General features: G+C 45.9%; 1 protein-coding gene across 1 annotated transcript in view; it reads right to left on the bottom strand.

Moving 5' to 3' along the window:
• LOC141071233 (uncharacterized) overlaps window positions 1-15,604 on the bottom strand; it is a 122,845-nt gene that overhangs the window by 74,516 nt on the left and 32,725 nt on the right. The gene's annotated exons all lie outside the window — the stretch shown is intronic.

Raw genomic sequence — 15,604 nt, 5'->3', positions numbered from 1 at the left:
TCTCACCGATCCCTTCATAGTGTTAAAGAAAAATTAACCCAGCATTTCCAGCTGTGTCACCTCTCCAGTCAGCAGCTCAATCATCTTGTAGGAGAGTTCTAGGATCTTCTGGTTTCTAATGTCCTCATGTATCAGGGGTGAGGTGGAGGCCCAAGACAGCTTATCTCTCAGCACACAACCAGCAGCGTTGAAGACAAGTTCTGAGAGAACGCTAGCTGCCGGACATAACAAATCTTCCAAGGCGTGACAGGCGAGCTCAAGCTACTCTTCCATTTTTGAAGACCAAAATGCAAAACAGTCCAAACCTCCCCCTGATGGCATTGATATTGAGCTTGAGATACTCCTGCACCATCCTCTCCAGTCATTCACTATGTCAGACTTGCACTCTGTTCTGCTCGTGCGCGGGCTGGTCTAAAATATGGGGCTGAAGCATCTGGCAAAATTTACTCTTGTACCGTGGATCTAATAGAGTGACAACCCAGTAGTCAGCACTATTTCTAATCCTAATAATATGGGCATCATGTTAATAATAATAAACTTTATTTCTATAGCGCCGACATATTCCGCAGCACTTTACATTTCAGAGGGGACTTGTACAGACAAGACATTACAGCATAACAATAATCACATAGATCATAACAGATACCAAGAGGAATGAGGGCCCTGCTCGCTAGCTTACAATCTACAGTTGTGGCCAAAAGTATTGACACCCCTGCAATTCTGTCAGATAATACTCAGTTTCTTCCTGAAAATGATTGCAAACACAAATTCTTTGGTATTATCTTCATTTAATTTGTCTTAAATGAAAAAACACAAAAGAGAATAAAGCAAAACATTGATCATTTCACACAAAACTCCAAAAATGGGCCAGACAAAAGTATTGGCACCCTCAGCCTAATACTTGTTTGCACAACCTTTAGCCAAAATAACTGCGACCAACTGCTTCCGGTAACCATCAATGAGTTTCTTACAATGCTCTGCTGGAATTTTAGACCATTCTTCTTTGGCAAACTGTTCCAGGTCCCTGATATTTGAAGGGTGCCTTCTCCAAACTGCCATTTTTAGATCTCTCCACAGGTGTTCTATGGGATTCAGGTCTGGACTCATTGCTGGCCACCTTAGAAGTCTCCAGTGCTTTCTCTCAAACCATTTTCTAGTGCTTTTTGAAGTGTGTTATGGGTCATTGTCCTGCTGGAAGACCCATGACCTCTGAGGGAGACCCAGCTTTCTCACACTGGGCTTTTCATTATGCTGCAGAATTTGTTGGTAGTCTTCTGACTTCATAATGCCATGCACACAGTCAAGCAGTCCAGTGCCAGAGGCAGCAAAGCAACCCCAAAACATCAGGGAACCTCCGCCATGTTTGACTGTAGGGACCGTGTTCTTTTCTTTGAATGCCTCTTTTTTTCTCCTGTAAACTCTATGTTGATGCCTTTGCCCAAAAAGCTCTACTTTTGTCTCATCTGACCAGAGAACATTCTTCCAAAACATTTTAGGCTTTTTCAGGTAAGTTTTGGCAAACTCCAGCCTGGCTTTTTTATGTCTCGGGGTTAGAAGTGGGGTCTTCCTGGGTCTCCTACCATACAGTCCCTTTTCATTCACATGCCGACGGATAGTACGGGTTGACACTGTCGTACCCTCGGACTGCAGGGCAGCTTGAACTTGTTTGGATGTTAGTCGAGGTTCTTTATCCAACATCCGCACAATCTTGCGTTGAAATCTCTTGTCAATTTTTCTTTACCATCCACATCTAGGGAGGTTAGCCACAGTGCCATGGGCTTTAAACTTCTTGATGACACTGCGCAAGGTAGACACAGGAACATTCAGGTCTTTGGAGATGGACTTGTAGCCTTGAGATTGCTCATGCTTCCTCACAATTTGGTTTCTCAAGTCCTCAAGACAGTTCTTTGGTCTTCTTTCTTTTCTCCATGCTCAATGTGGTACACACAAGGACACAGGTTGAGTCAACTTTAATCCATGTCAACTGGCTGCAAGTGTGATTTAGTTATTGCCAACACCTGTTAGGTGCCACAGGTAAGTTACAGGTGCTGTTAATTACACAAATTAGAGAAGCATCACATGATTTTTCGAACAGTGCCAATACTTTTGTCCACCCTCTTTTTTATGTTTGGTGTGGAATTATATCCAATTTGGCTTTAGGACAATTCTTTTTGTGTTTTTTCATTTAAGACAAATTAAATGAAGATAATAATACCAAAGAAATTGTGTTTGCAATCATTTTCAGGAAGAAACTGAGTATTATCTGACAGAATTTCAGGGGTGTCAATACTTTCGGCCACAACTGTATGAGGAAAAAGGTAGAGACGAAAGGTGGGTGGTAGCAATTGCCCTGATTGTAAGGACCAGCCATAATGTTAAGTGTGTAACAGTACAGACACAGAGGGCTAATGGATGCATAAAGCATGTGGGAACATGATGCGGGGAATCTGGTTATGGTAAAACTTTTGGCTGTGCCACACAGGGATAGATCAGGTTAATGCGTTGAGGCGATAGGCCAGTCTGACTAAATGCGTTTTCAGGGCACGCTTAAAATTGTGGGGATTGGGGACTAATCGTATTGACCTGGGAAGTGCATTCCAAAGAATTGGCGCAGCATGTGTATAGTCTTGGAGACGGGAGTGGGAGGTTCTGATTATTGAGGATGCTAACCTCAGGTCATCAGCAGAACGGAAGGCGCGGGTAGGGTGGTATACTGAAACAAGGGAGGAGATGTAGGGTGGTGCTGAGCCATGAAGAGCTTTGTGGGTGAGGGTAATAAGTTTGTACTGGATTCTGGAGTGGATGGGTAGCCAGTGTAATGACTTCCACAAGGTAGAGGCGTCGGTGTAACGATTCGCGAGGAATATGATCCTGGCTGCAGCATTCAAGACAGATTGGAGAGGGGAGAGTTTGGTAAGAGGGAGACAGATTAGAAGAGAGTTACAATAGTCGAGACGAGAATGAATAAGAGACACAGTAAGAGTTTTTGCGGAGTCAAAAGTAAGAAAAGGTTGAATTCTAGAAATGTTTTTGAGGTGCAGATAACAAGAGCGAGCCAGTGATCGAATGTGGGGGGCAAAGGAAAGCTCGGAGTCAAGTATGACCCCAATACAGCGGGCATGTTGCTGGAGAGTAATAGTGGAACCACACACGTAAGTGGCAATGTCGGGTATAGGTACATTAGTAGCGGGAGGAAACACAAGGAGTTCAATCTTTGACAGGTTCAGTTTCAGCTATAGTGAGGACATGATGTTAGAGAGAACGGTGTCCTTGAGGCCAATGGAACGGAGCAAAGTGAGGCGATAGTGCAGCAAAAAGGCGCTTACATGAGGTACAAGTCCATAGTGTGTTATCCCTTCTGTATTCTCCTCTTCCTCTGGGACCTCATCCTGCAGACTATTCAAAGTGTGCTCCAGCATGTAGAAGACTGAAATAGTGATGCTGATGACGACATCATGAGCGATAACCATCTTAGTAGCCATTTTGAAACTTCACAGAAGGGTGCAGAGGTCCTTCATCTGTGTTCACTCAAGCGTGATTTGCACAATAGCGTTGGCCCAGGCTATGCAAAATGACATACTACACCAGGGCTCATCGCTGCTGCCACAGTTACTGCAACATGTGCAGAATGGAATTCAACCATATCGGCACATCAACCAGTTAACCGGTAGCCAAAAAGACTTGTATAGTGGTGGGGAAATTGCTGTATCATCAGGTTAAGGACTTGAGGCACGCAAGGCACATGTGTGAGGTTTCCCTGGCAAAGGGCCGCCACCAGGTTTGCACAGTTATCGCACATGGCTTTCCCTGCCTCCAGGTTCATTAGAGACAGCAATTGCTCAAACTCTGCATGGATAGCTGTCCACAACTCTTGAGCTGTGTGACTGCGATTTCCAAGGCATATTAATTTAAACATTGCCTGATTGCAGCGAGCCCTGGCTGTGCTGTAAAAAGTGGGGGAGTTTCTCTCTGTACTGTTGGAACGCGTGTTTCATTAAGGGAGAGGTTGAGAGTGTAGGTGGAGGCCCTAAAGGAGGTGGAGGAGGCAGAAGCAGTGGAGGAAGTGTTAGACACAGAGGTTTGTCCCAAAAACCTTGGGGTTTCTAAGACTTGGTGTCTAGTGGTTGAAACTTAAAAATATTTCCGGAATCCGTATATTTCTTAAATCAAGAATCTGCAAAAACCCTAGTCCCGGCACTCATCATCGTCCGCCTTGACTTCTGCTTTATGGCCTCCCGTCTACAAGTCTCAAAGCCCTCCAATGTATCCTAAACTTTGCTGCTAGATTAATCCACCTATCGCCCCGCTATTCCCCAGCCTTTCCTCTCTGTTAATCCCTTCACTAGCTCCCTATTACCCCCAGACTCCAGTTCAAAACCCTAACTGTGCCATACAAAACTCACATAGCAAATAAAGAAAAAGGTTGTACTAAATTACACTAAAGCAAGTTGATGTGAAGCACATGAAGTGTGAATAGCATAATGGCAAATGAAGAAAAGGGTTACACTAAATTGCACTAAAGCAAGTCGATGTGAAGTACCGTACAGAGGTAAATATTCACACTAGGCAAGTTAGGTCAGGGACCCATCGGATCCATGAGATTACCTTGACGTTGGTGGATGGGCTCACAATTTTTGGCCAAAATTTTATGCTAAGCATCTTATGTGTTTTTTCATAAATTTCAAAAGCCATTATGCTATTCACACAACATGTACTTCACATCGACTTGCTTTAGTGCAACCTCTTTATTTGCTATGTGGCATAAGAAGCCATATACAACCTGTCTCCTCCATACACCTGTGACCTACTCTCATGGTACTTACCTGCACGCAATCTCCGATGCTCACAAGATCTTCATCTCTACTCCCCTCTTATCTACTCTTCCCACAATTACATACAAGATTTTTCCCATGCATCCTGTCTAGCTCTGGAACTACACGAGGCCTCATCCCAACAACCACCAGAGCATATTTCAGGAGCGGAGGTATCATACTCACCCTCTGATTCTTCACCCACTTCCATGATCCTTTCTCAGTGCTGTCACAAGATAGCCACTGTCATAACAGGTCACAGGCGCCTCTTCTCCTGCCTCTCGGTCAAGAGCTGGCTTCCTCTTCACACGCATTGTTCGGCTCCGGCTCTACCTTCATTTGCTCCAGCGGCGGGGAGTTCACAAGAAAGCAAAGATAATAGACTGAAAAATGTCTCACTCTCCTGTCAGAGAGACTATCTTTTTTCACCCCTGTGATTCTATAGGGATTCCATCATCTACTGGTATAGTAATTACCAGGACACAGGATCACAAAACCCTGTTTTAGGCTGCCCTGATGAATTTATTCTCCCTGTTTTATCTCTTAAGGGGAAAGCATCCTCCATATGCCATCACCCCACACACATCTCATTTTTTTAAAAAATACAAAATGATCCCTCAGGAGCTCCTGCCCCACCAGATCTGAACCTAGGCACCATTAGAGACTCAATGACCTGGAAGGACTCTCATTATCAACCGATGGTGACATTCCCTCTCAGGCCTCAACTTTTCTCCGTCATTGTCTACAGGCTCCTCATGGTGTTCTTACCCCCACACTCTTCAAAAGATCCGTCATCCATGGACCTGCTCCTTCCAAACCAGGCTCTGAGTAAAGGGGGGGAGCAATAATACCTCCCTCTAGACCCATGGTCATTTCTTCTTCAGCACTGGCTCTGACAAGGGGAGAAAGTGGTGCTATTCATCCCAGACATCAGCTTTGGCATGGTCCAATCTTTCACTGTCATCAGGACCCAAGGACTTACGATAATGTTCTTCCTGGCTTCATGACTCCGGGCGATGAAAGTAGCCATGTTTAACTGGCTGACCGCCGCACTCTCCTGCAGTCAATCTCCACTAGAAATGACATATTAGGCACTTGCAAATCAAGAAGTGTCAGAGTGCAAACAGAAATGCGCTCATTTTCGTACTGAACTTTTCTCTGTTTCAGCCAGAGTGGACAAACTCTTATTCTCAAGCTACTGCTGCCTTCTCCATTCAAAAACTCGAAGACAGAGTCCATGTACACTCAGCCCAACTTTTCTCACTCCAGCAAAATGTATATGATCCGGCAAACAGGAATAGACGTAATAATCTACACATTCAAAGTCTGCAGGAATCTATCGCCTCAACTGACATCCACTCTGTCCTTACAAACATCTTTAATTACTTAATTGGGCGTCCACCTACATGCACCATCAAAATGGACAAAGTATTACGCCCGTTCAACCCCGATGAATCCCGCCCCAGAGCAGTAATTTGCCAAATCCACTTTTATTTGCTCAATGACCAGATCCTGTAGGTTGCTAGGAAAAAGCAATCCATTCTGTATAACAATTTGCACATCGGTAAAATGAAAGACCTTTCACGGCACAGTTTGGCTCAATGACCAACCCTCAAACCGGTCCTGGACATACTTAAATCTAAGGATAGATCCCCTTTCACTGGTGGTTTTTCTTCTCACTAATAGTGTAGAAAGTGTCTCATTCTTTCATCCTACTTCATCCTGAAGACCTCACGACTTTTTTTTTTTTTTACAAAGCTTGGACCTCCCCAAGATTCGCCTTTCTCCCTGGCCCCTGGCCGGTGTTTCATATCAGTGTCGCAGATCCCAGAAAAAGACAAAGACCGTTGTTCACTTTATTAGATGCCCAGACCCAGAGGGGTCTCCCTCCATGTGAGCGTCGTCATAGTAATCAGAGGAAAAGCACCAACATCCCGATCCTCGTGAAAAAGACTTGACTCATGGCGCACTGGTTAGTTTACATCTGCTTTAATAGGGGGTCTTCATTACCTCTCAACTTTGGCTTAGTAGCCTCAGCTTTATACACCCTTATTACATGCTCTGGTCATTTGGTTTGATTATATCTTACTGTTAATATTTTTGTTCTATGTTTGATCTTTCGTTATGATCTATTTTACATGTTTAATGGTTTATCGGGGCCAATTCATGTGTGCTAGTAATTTCACAGGAGGTCCCTCAGCCATGACTTCCATTTTTCTCCCCCCAATAGGTCAGGAGCCCTTGTTACTTACCCCTGCAACTACTAAGCTCCTCAGTTACAATTTTTTCTTTTTTAGATTATGCTGTGGTAACTATCCTACTGCTTTTGCTTTATGTCTTTGATATGTATTTTATTTTACTTGTTACCCTTTCCTTTGTCTCCCAGGTAAATTTAGGGATCATCCAACCTGGATGCACCGTAGTATGTCGCATCTTAGATTTACCAACAAATTCACCATAGCAAATGTAAAGATCACATCCTTCAATGCAAAGCGACTTAGTACTTCCAAAAAGTGAGCCCAGATTCTCATCTGTTTTCAAGAAACCCTATAGGGTAAACCACTCCCCATCCAATAAAAACAAGCAGTATACAACTTGGCATTTCACACACAACCTTTTATCATGTTCTAAGGGAGTAGCAATCGTGAACCATAGATCCTTGAATCACCAAGTAATTGATTGCACCATTGACACAAATGCTAGATACATAATTTTTACCCTCTCGGTAAAGGGCCAAATTCTTACTAAACCAACAACAAGCCTCTTTTATATCCAACTTAATTAGATATGGACCTCGCCACCCCTTTGGTCAAAGGTACACTAGTTGTTTGTGGAGTCTTTAACACCATGTTAGACCCGACCATAGACAATTCCAAAGGCAATTCTCACCCTTCCTATGCGATCATCAGACGTATTAAAAAAATCCTTCTTAGGATATTACAACAACTTTACAACACATGGAGACTCCAACATGCTTCTGACACAGATTACAGTTTCTAATCCTCCTCCCAGAACTCTTATCAGGGGCGGATTGAGACTAAAATTCAGCCCTGGCATTTGAAGTTACACAGGCCCACTAGTCACATGGTGACTATATAATATCTTTGTACACTTGTAGGTTACAAGAAGTGAGAGGAGATTAACACCACTATATAACATGTAGTCACAGCTGTGCCCAGTATTTCAGATGAGGCCTATTTATTGTTTTTAGTTGCAGTACTCCTCCCAAAGCTCTGTCCCCTTTTGTACGCACAGTGACAGAATTCCTGGCAGAACTGCTATCCGTTGGGCAACCAGACCCCCTGGTCATAGCTGCCCCTATCATACCTCCCAACTTTTGAAGAAGGGAAAGAGGGACAAAGACTGCGGCGCGCGCAGCTGCAAATTTTAGGCCACGCCCTGGCCGCATCCATTTCGCAACTAGTCACACCCATGTCCACGCCCAGCCGCACCCATTTAGCACTGCTGATCACGCTGACTGGTACTGAGGGCACAGTGGCTGGCATTATGGGCACACTGACTGGCACTAAGGAAGAGAGAAAACAGAGAGAAAAAAGAAAACAGAGAGAGAGAAAGAAAGGAGAGCGAGAGAGAAAGAACAGAGAAAGAAAGAGGGGAAGAAAGATAGAACAGAGAGAGACAGAAAGAACAGATAGAGAAAGAAGTAAAGAAAAGAAAGAACAGAGAGAAAGAAAGAGAGGAAAGAAAAAGAAAGAAAGAAGGGAAAGAAAGAACAGAGAGAGAAAGAAAAAAGAAAGATTAGAGAGAGAAAGAACAGAGAGAGAAAGAAAATGAGGGAAAGACAAAACAGAGAATGAGAAAGAAAGAACAGAGAAAGGAAGAAAGGAAAAGAGAGAAAGTAAAGAAAGATTCTATAAAAACACTATAGCAGCCCGGCTCCCATTGTAGTGAGTACCTGAGCCTCCCGATACAGGACATATCATGATCCGCTCACATGGCCGGCATCCCCGATTCCAAGGCGATCCTGCTGCCTGCGCTGTCGGAGGAGGACATGGTGATGGATCTGAAGATGGATCTCCGTCACAATCTCCTCATGAAATTATCTCATTTCCGGTCAGCTTCCAGCACATCACTTCCGGTGGAACGTCATGTGTGAATTTTAAAATGCTCCTCTGGGCTCCGCCATGTACTCCTGTGTCCGTGGGAAAAGCCCGCTTTGTATGCTTCGTACACACTTGGCTCCGCTCCGTACATCTCGTACACAAGGCTCCGCTCCGTACTCCTCGTACACGCGCGGCTCGGCTCCGTACACCTCATATACACACAGCTCTGCTACATCTACACTGTAAACCCCTCCTGACCCCACACATACTTCCCACATCCAGCACCTTGACAACCAGCAGAGCAGAGTCCTGCAGACATCAAGAGGCAGGGCTGTGTGCACAGGACCTGTGATGAGGTCACAGGAGAGGCGGAGTCAGGGGGGGTCACATGATCAGGGGTCTGGACAAAGGCTACTGATCATGTGACCCGACTCCTCCCCTCTTGTGACTTCATCACAGGTGCGGGATAAAAGCGCAGTACTCTCAGAGGGCCGGCGGCAGGAACAACAGCCAGGCCAGTGGCCGCATCAGCTGGCAAGCGGCCCACATGACAGCGGCCCAGCGGGAAAATGCCCGGTTGGGAATATGACCAATCCGGGCCTGACTCTTATAGCCTTATAGACTATATTTTACTTCAACACAGTGCATTACCCTGGCTGACCTTCAAAAGCATAGGAAATATTTTATGGTCAGACCACGCACCAGCATATTGCTCTATTAATCCCTTAATGACATGGCCAAAATTTTGAAATCTGACCAGTGTCAATTTATGTGATAACTGTGGAACGCTTCAACAAATCCCAGTGATTCTGAGATTGTTTTTTCGTGGCACATTATTCTTTATGATAATGGTAAATTTAGGTCGATGTTTTGTGCTTATTAGAAATATCAGAAGTGTGACAAAAATGTAAAAAAAATTAACAATTTTCAAACTTTGAATGATTATCCCTCTAATTCAGATAGTCATACCATAGAAAAACATTAAGAAATTACATTTCCCACGTCTGCTTTACATCAGCACCATTTGTAAAATGTTCTTTTATTTTGTTAGCCTTTTAGAAGGTTTAAAAATGTAGCAATATTTTTTCATTTTTCAAGGAAATTTACATTTATTTTTTTGAGGAACCTATCCATGTTTGAAGTGACTTTGGGGGTCCTATATATAGAGAAACCCCCAAAAGTGATACCATTTTAAAAACTCCCCCCTGTGCTTCAAACAGCAGAGCTGATGTTTACATAGCAGAAATCCCTGAAGTGTCTGTCTCCAGCTCTGATAGGGGAGGGGATCCCAGCTTTTATAACAGAAGATATTCATGGTGTCCCACAGTCTGCACTTGTTCACTTTCTTAAAGGGCCAGGGCAAGGAGGCTCTGTACGACTGAAACAAGCACCCAACACTGAATCCCTGTTGAGAGACCTGAGTAATATAAAAGCTTGGATTAAAAATATTCCCACTAGGGAAGATATGGAGCATTATGCCTCAAGACTTGAAAATTCATATCGGGCAGAACTGTCCAGATATTAGGGGATGAAGTCCAACAATATACCAGAATGGTAAACCATGGTATATTCTCCTTCATGCTGCCATGTCCAGATCCTTCTGCTTTAATCTACAGGTACGTCTGAACTCTCTTAATGCAGTATACCCACTGCACCCCTGAACCCCATGAACTCCTCATCCTCTGCTTTTTAACTGGTACGCTGCTGATTTTTTCCCTGACTTTAATTCCATGTATCATACTTCAAACTTACTATATGCATATTGATATGCCCATGCGCCTCACACCTAGTGTTATCCTTGCATCTTATTCTGCCTCTTTCTTCAGCTTTGATGCTTGTCAAATGTCCTATTAACTGCAATCGGTTAATTGTTCCCTGCTGAGAACTGTCCTCCTGCTACCTCCTCCTCCCTCTCTCTGACCTGGCTTTATTTCATGTACATTTGAATGGTATAAGTTGCATGGAGTAGGTCAAATCTGACCGTGTTCAGAGGTGACATCATTTGAAGTGTGACATCTTTTAAGTGTAACATGAGAAATATACCAGAAATAGTCCAGAAGGTAAGAATAATCACGGTCTTCTTATTTTACTTTCCTTTCTTTTCTTACCCTGCTCTTTAACCATGCTCACATTTGCCCTCACCATTTTTGCTCCACTAATTCTTACTCTCCTTCGCTATCCCCAAACCCCTGCACCCTCGAACCAAATAACTATCTTGCCCTCTCTCTTACCCCCCTACTTCGCTTCATCTGCAGACCTACTCCTTAACCTCAGACTCTCCAAATAAAATATAATACATATCGGTCACTCTCCTTCACCCACCTGCTTTCCCTTTCTCTGCTTCTTCTCACTGCTGGCAACATATCCCCCAATCCTGCCCACCCCCCCCCCCCCCGGCTCATAAATCCCACTAATCCTAACCCCTACCTTTCATACACTAGGAGAAACTACCGCAATCCCTCACACTTAAAATCTGTGCCACTGACCCCCACCCCCCTGCTCCCTCTCTCTGAAGCACTTTGGAATGCCTGCTCTGTCTGCAACAAGCTCTACGTGATCCATGATCTCTCTACCTCCCGCAACCTTTCCTTCCTGGCTCTCACTGAGAACTGGCTGACACCCCGACACAGCCTCCCCTGCCGCACTGAGTTATGGTGACCTCCACTTTACCTCTACTCCTCGCTCTGGCAACAGACATGGCGGGAGGAGTGGGTTTCCTCCTTTCTAAAAACTGCTCCTTTAACCCTATCCAAACCCCACCCTCCCTTATCCTCCCTTCTTTCGAGGTTCACTCTGTCCATATCTACTCTCCCTCTAATCTCCAAATGGCTGTCATATACCGACCACCGGGCTCAGCCACTGCCTTCATTGACCAATTCTCCACCTGGCTCCTCCATTTTCTCTCTGCTGACAACCCCACCATCATCATGGGGGACTTCAACATCCCTATTGACACCCATCAGCCTCCAAACTCCTGTCACATACCTCATCCTTTGTACTTACTCAGTGGTCCTCCACAGCCACCCACACAGATGGACATACATTAGACTTCATCTTCACCCGCCTCTCTTCCCTACCTAATCTCAGAACCTCTCCCTTCCCCTTATCTGACCACCATCTACTCACCTTCTCAACCTTGTCCTTCTCACCTGCTTTCCATGTCCAGCCACTAGCACATCCTTGCAGAAACCTCGCACACCTAGACATTCACAGACTCTCAGACTCTCTTTGACCTCTGTCCTCCGTATCGTCACTACACGACATGGTCAGCGCCACCACTTTCTACAACGCCACCATCACATAACCCATATATACAGTAGCCCCACTCACGCATGGCAAAGCGTGACGAATCAATAGGCAACTCTGGCACAACAACCTCACCAAAAAACTTCAACAAGCATCCAGGGTCGCGGAACGGAGTTGGAAGAAAATATGCCTGCCAGATGACTTCACTGCTTTCAAACAAGCTACACTTGCCTTCAAATTAGCCCTCACCTATGCTAAACCGACCTATTTCACAAACCTTGTATCTTCATTAACCCACAACCCAAAACAACTGTTCAGCACATTTAACTCTCTCCTCCGCCCACCACTACCACCTCCAACTCCCCTCATCTCTGCCGAGGACTTTGCCACCTACTTCAAAAATAAGATCGACCAAACAAGGCAAACCTCTACTGTTCCATCACCCCAATCATTCCACATACCAGACCTCTGCCCTTCCCTAATAACCTCCCTCTCCAACATCGCTGAAGGATAGCTTACTCATCTCCTTTCCAAATCACACCTTACCACCTGTGCACTTGACCCCATCCTTCCCAACTGCTCACCAACCTCACTAACACGCTCATTCCAGCACTAACCCATCTCTTCAACGTATCAATATCTTCTGGTACCGTCAACTCTGCCTTCAAACATGCCACCATCACACCCATCCTCAAAAAAGCAAACCTTGACCCAATTCCTATGCCCAGCTATCGCCCCATATCACTGCTCCTGTTTGCTTCCAAAGTCTTTGAGCAGCATGTCCATGCTCAACTTTCCTCCCACCTCTCATCTAATTCTCTCCTTGACAACCTCCAATCTGGCTTCTGCCCCCACCACTCCACCGAAACTGCCCTGACCAAAATGACTAAAGACTTACTCATAGCCAAAGCTAACAGAGTTCTCCATCCTCCTCCTTCTCGATCTATCCTCTGCCTTCGACACAGTCGACTACAGCCTACTGCTACAGATTCCTTCTTCCCTTGGCATCAAAGACCGTGCCCTGTCCTGAATCACCTTTTGCCTTTCCAACCGCCCATTTAGTTACTCCCACACTACCTTCTCATCCTGCCCTCTCTTTGTTGGACTCCTCCAAGGCTCTGTCCTGGGGCCCCTACTTTTTTTCCATCTATACCCTTGGCCTAGGACAACTCAAAGTCACATGGCTTCCAGTACCACCTGTATGCAGACGACACTCACATCTACCTCTCTGGCCCAGATGTCACCTCTCTGTTGTCCAGAATCCCGGAGTGTCTATCAGCCATATCCTCCTTCACCTCTCACTTCCTAAAACTCAATGTAGACAAAACCGAACTCATCATCTTTCCTCCATCTCACGTATTTTCCCTACCTGATCTATCTAATATGGTAAACATGGCATCATGCTCTCTCCCGCACCAGAAATCCGCTGCCTCGGAGTAACTCTCGACTCTGCCCTGTCCTTCAAACCGCACATTCAAATTCTTGCCACTTCCTGTCGCCTCCAACTCAAAAATATTTCCAGAATCCGTCCCTTCCTCAGCCCTCAATCTGCTAAAACTCTTGTACACGCCCTCATCATCTCCCGCCTTGACTACTGCAACACCCTCCTCTGTGGCCTCCTTGCTAAATCTCTTGCACCACTCCAGTCTGTCCTCAACTCTGCTGCCCGACTCATCCACCTCTCTCCTCATTACTCCCCTCTGCAAATCCCTCCACTAGCTCCCAATTGCCCAACGAATCCAGTTCAAACTACTAACATTGATCTACAAAGCCATCCACAACCTGTCCCCTCCCTATATCTCTGAACTAATCTCCCAATATCTTCCCTCACGTAATCTTTGATCCTCCCAAAACCTCCTACTTTCCTCCACAGTTTTTCGTTCCTCACACAACTGCCTCCAAGACTTCTCCCGAATATCCCCATCCTCTGGAATTCCACGCTTCAAAACATCTGATTAACCACCACCACCCTCGGATCCTTCAAACGGAACCTGAAAACCCATTTCTTCAGAAAAGCTTACAGCCTGCAATGACCATTCTGCCACCTCACCACCACCAGAGCTGCTGCACCCCCGACCTTCTGTCTCTTCCCCATTATCCAGTAGAATGTAAGCCCGCAAGGACAGGGGCCTCGCCCCTCTGTACCAGTCTGTCATTGTAAACTTATTTACTGTAAACGATATCTATAACTTTGTATGTAACCCCTTCTCATGTACAGCACCATGGAATTAATGGTGCTATATAAATAAATAATAATAATAATAATCAACAATGGGGTGAGGAGGATTACTTCAGTAAAGGCATCTACTTCTACACTTTCTGTATAAATGGGGTCCCAGGAAACTATTATCAAATCACAATTAACTACAATATCTTGCTGATTTGATGGATGATGCAGAGAACAGGGGCAGACGAAACAATATCAGAGTCAGAAGCCTCCCCAAATCAATAGAGCACAAAGATCTGGATAAAATACTTTGCCATTTATTCAACTCCATCCTGGGTGCCTCTCCCGATTCTCCTCTGAAACTGGAAAGGGCCCACAGGGCACTGGGGCTCAGGACTGTGGACCTTGATCAGCCCTGGGATGTGATCTGCCGGGTACACAGAAATCAGAAAAAAGATGCTACAATGGCGCAGGTACGTGCCACATGGGCAGGGCGGCGTCAGCACCCGGCGTACCCTGGAAAGTGCCGGGGCCCTGGCGAGATGGGGGGCCCAGACACCTCTCTCATCCAATGATTTCTCTTCCCTGTTCTATTGTCCCGCCCTATCACAATGATTGGCGCGATTTAGAAACAAGGCAGGGCCATGGGAGGGGGAATCTAGTGCTAGTCTCTTTGTTATTGACATCTCTGGCAGCCAATGGGCGAGCGCCTTTGTATCGGGCATTGCTTCTGCTGGTCAGAGAGGTGTCCGGGGGTGGAACCTTTTTTCCAGAGTGACAGATGGACTGACCAATGAGTGCTCAGTGCGAAGTAGGGCGCAGTGTTAGGAGGTGCGAGAGATGTCGGCAACTCGGAGCCTCGGGTAGAACAGGAGGACCGGTAAGACGCCAGGGACAGAGAGTGATGCCTGGGAGCCCCGGAAGGCGGGAGCGGTGTGCTGCTCAGGTGAGAGGAGGCGGGGGAGACGTGTGCATCACCAGCTGCCATGTCTGCACCTCACCCCCAGCTGCACCGAGTCTGTGCAGGGATCGCGAGTAGTGATCAATATGTGCGGGGATCGCGGGCATAGCACAGGGCGTCATCGGTGTGACGGTGCAGCCCTGTGTATGTACTGTAACACGTGTGTGCGGAGTACGGGGGTGTGGAGGCTCCACTGATGGCGTTGCCCTGTGTGGCCAGAGTCCCCACCATTCAGTCAGCCAGAGACCTCCACAGGAGACCCCTGATCTTCTCCTACCAGGCACAGATGGGGAATAGGAAGCATGGAGCTTTTACATGCCCCCCAGTGCCCGTAGCGCCTGTCCGCTGAGACCTG

The sequence above is a fragment of the Dendrobates tinctorius genome, unplaced genomic scaffold (assembly GCF_039654945.1).
Source record: "Dendrobates tinctorius isolate UK_male_01 unplaced genomic scaffold, ASM3965494v1 ptg000014l, whole genome shotgun sequence".
NCBI lineage: Eukaryota > Metazoa > Chordata > Amphibia > Anura > Dendrobatidae > Dendrobates > Dendrobates tinctorius.
The sequence above is the reverse complement of the archived record's forward strand: the minus strand, read 5'-3'. Positions and strand labels throughout refer to the sequence as shown.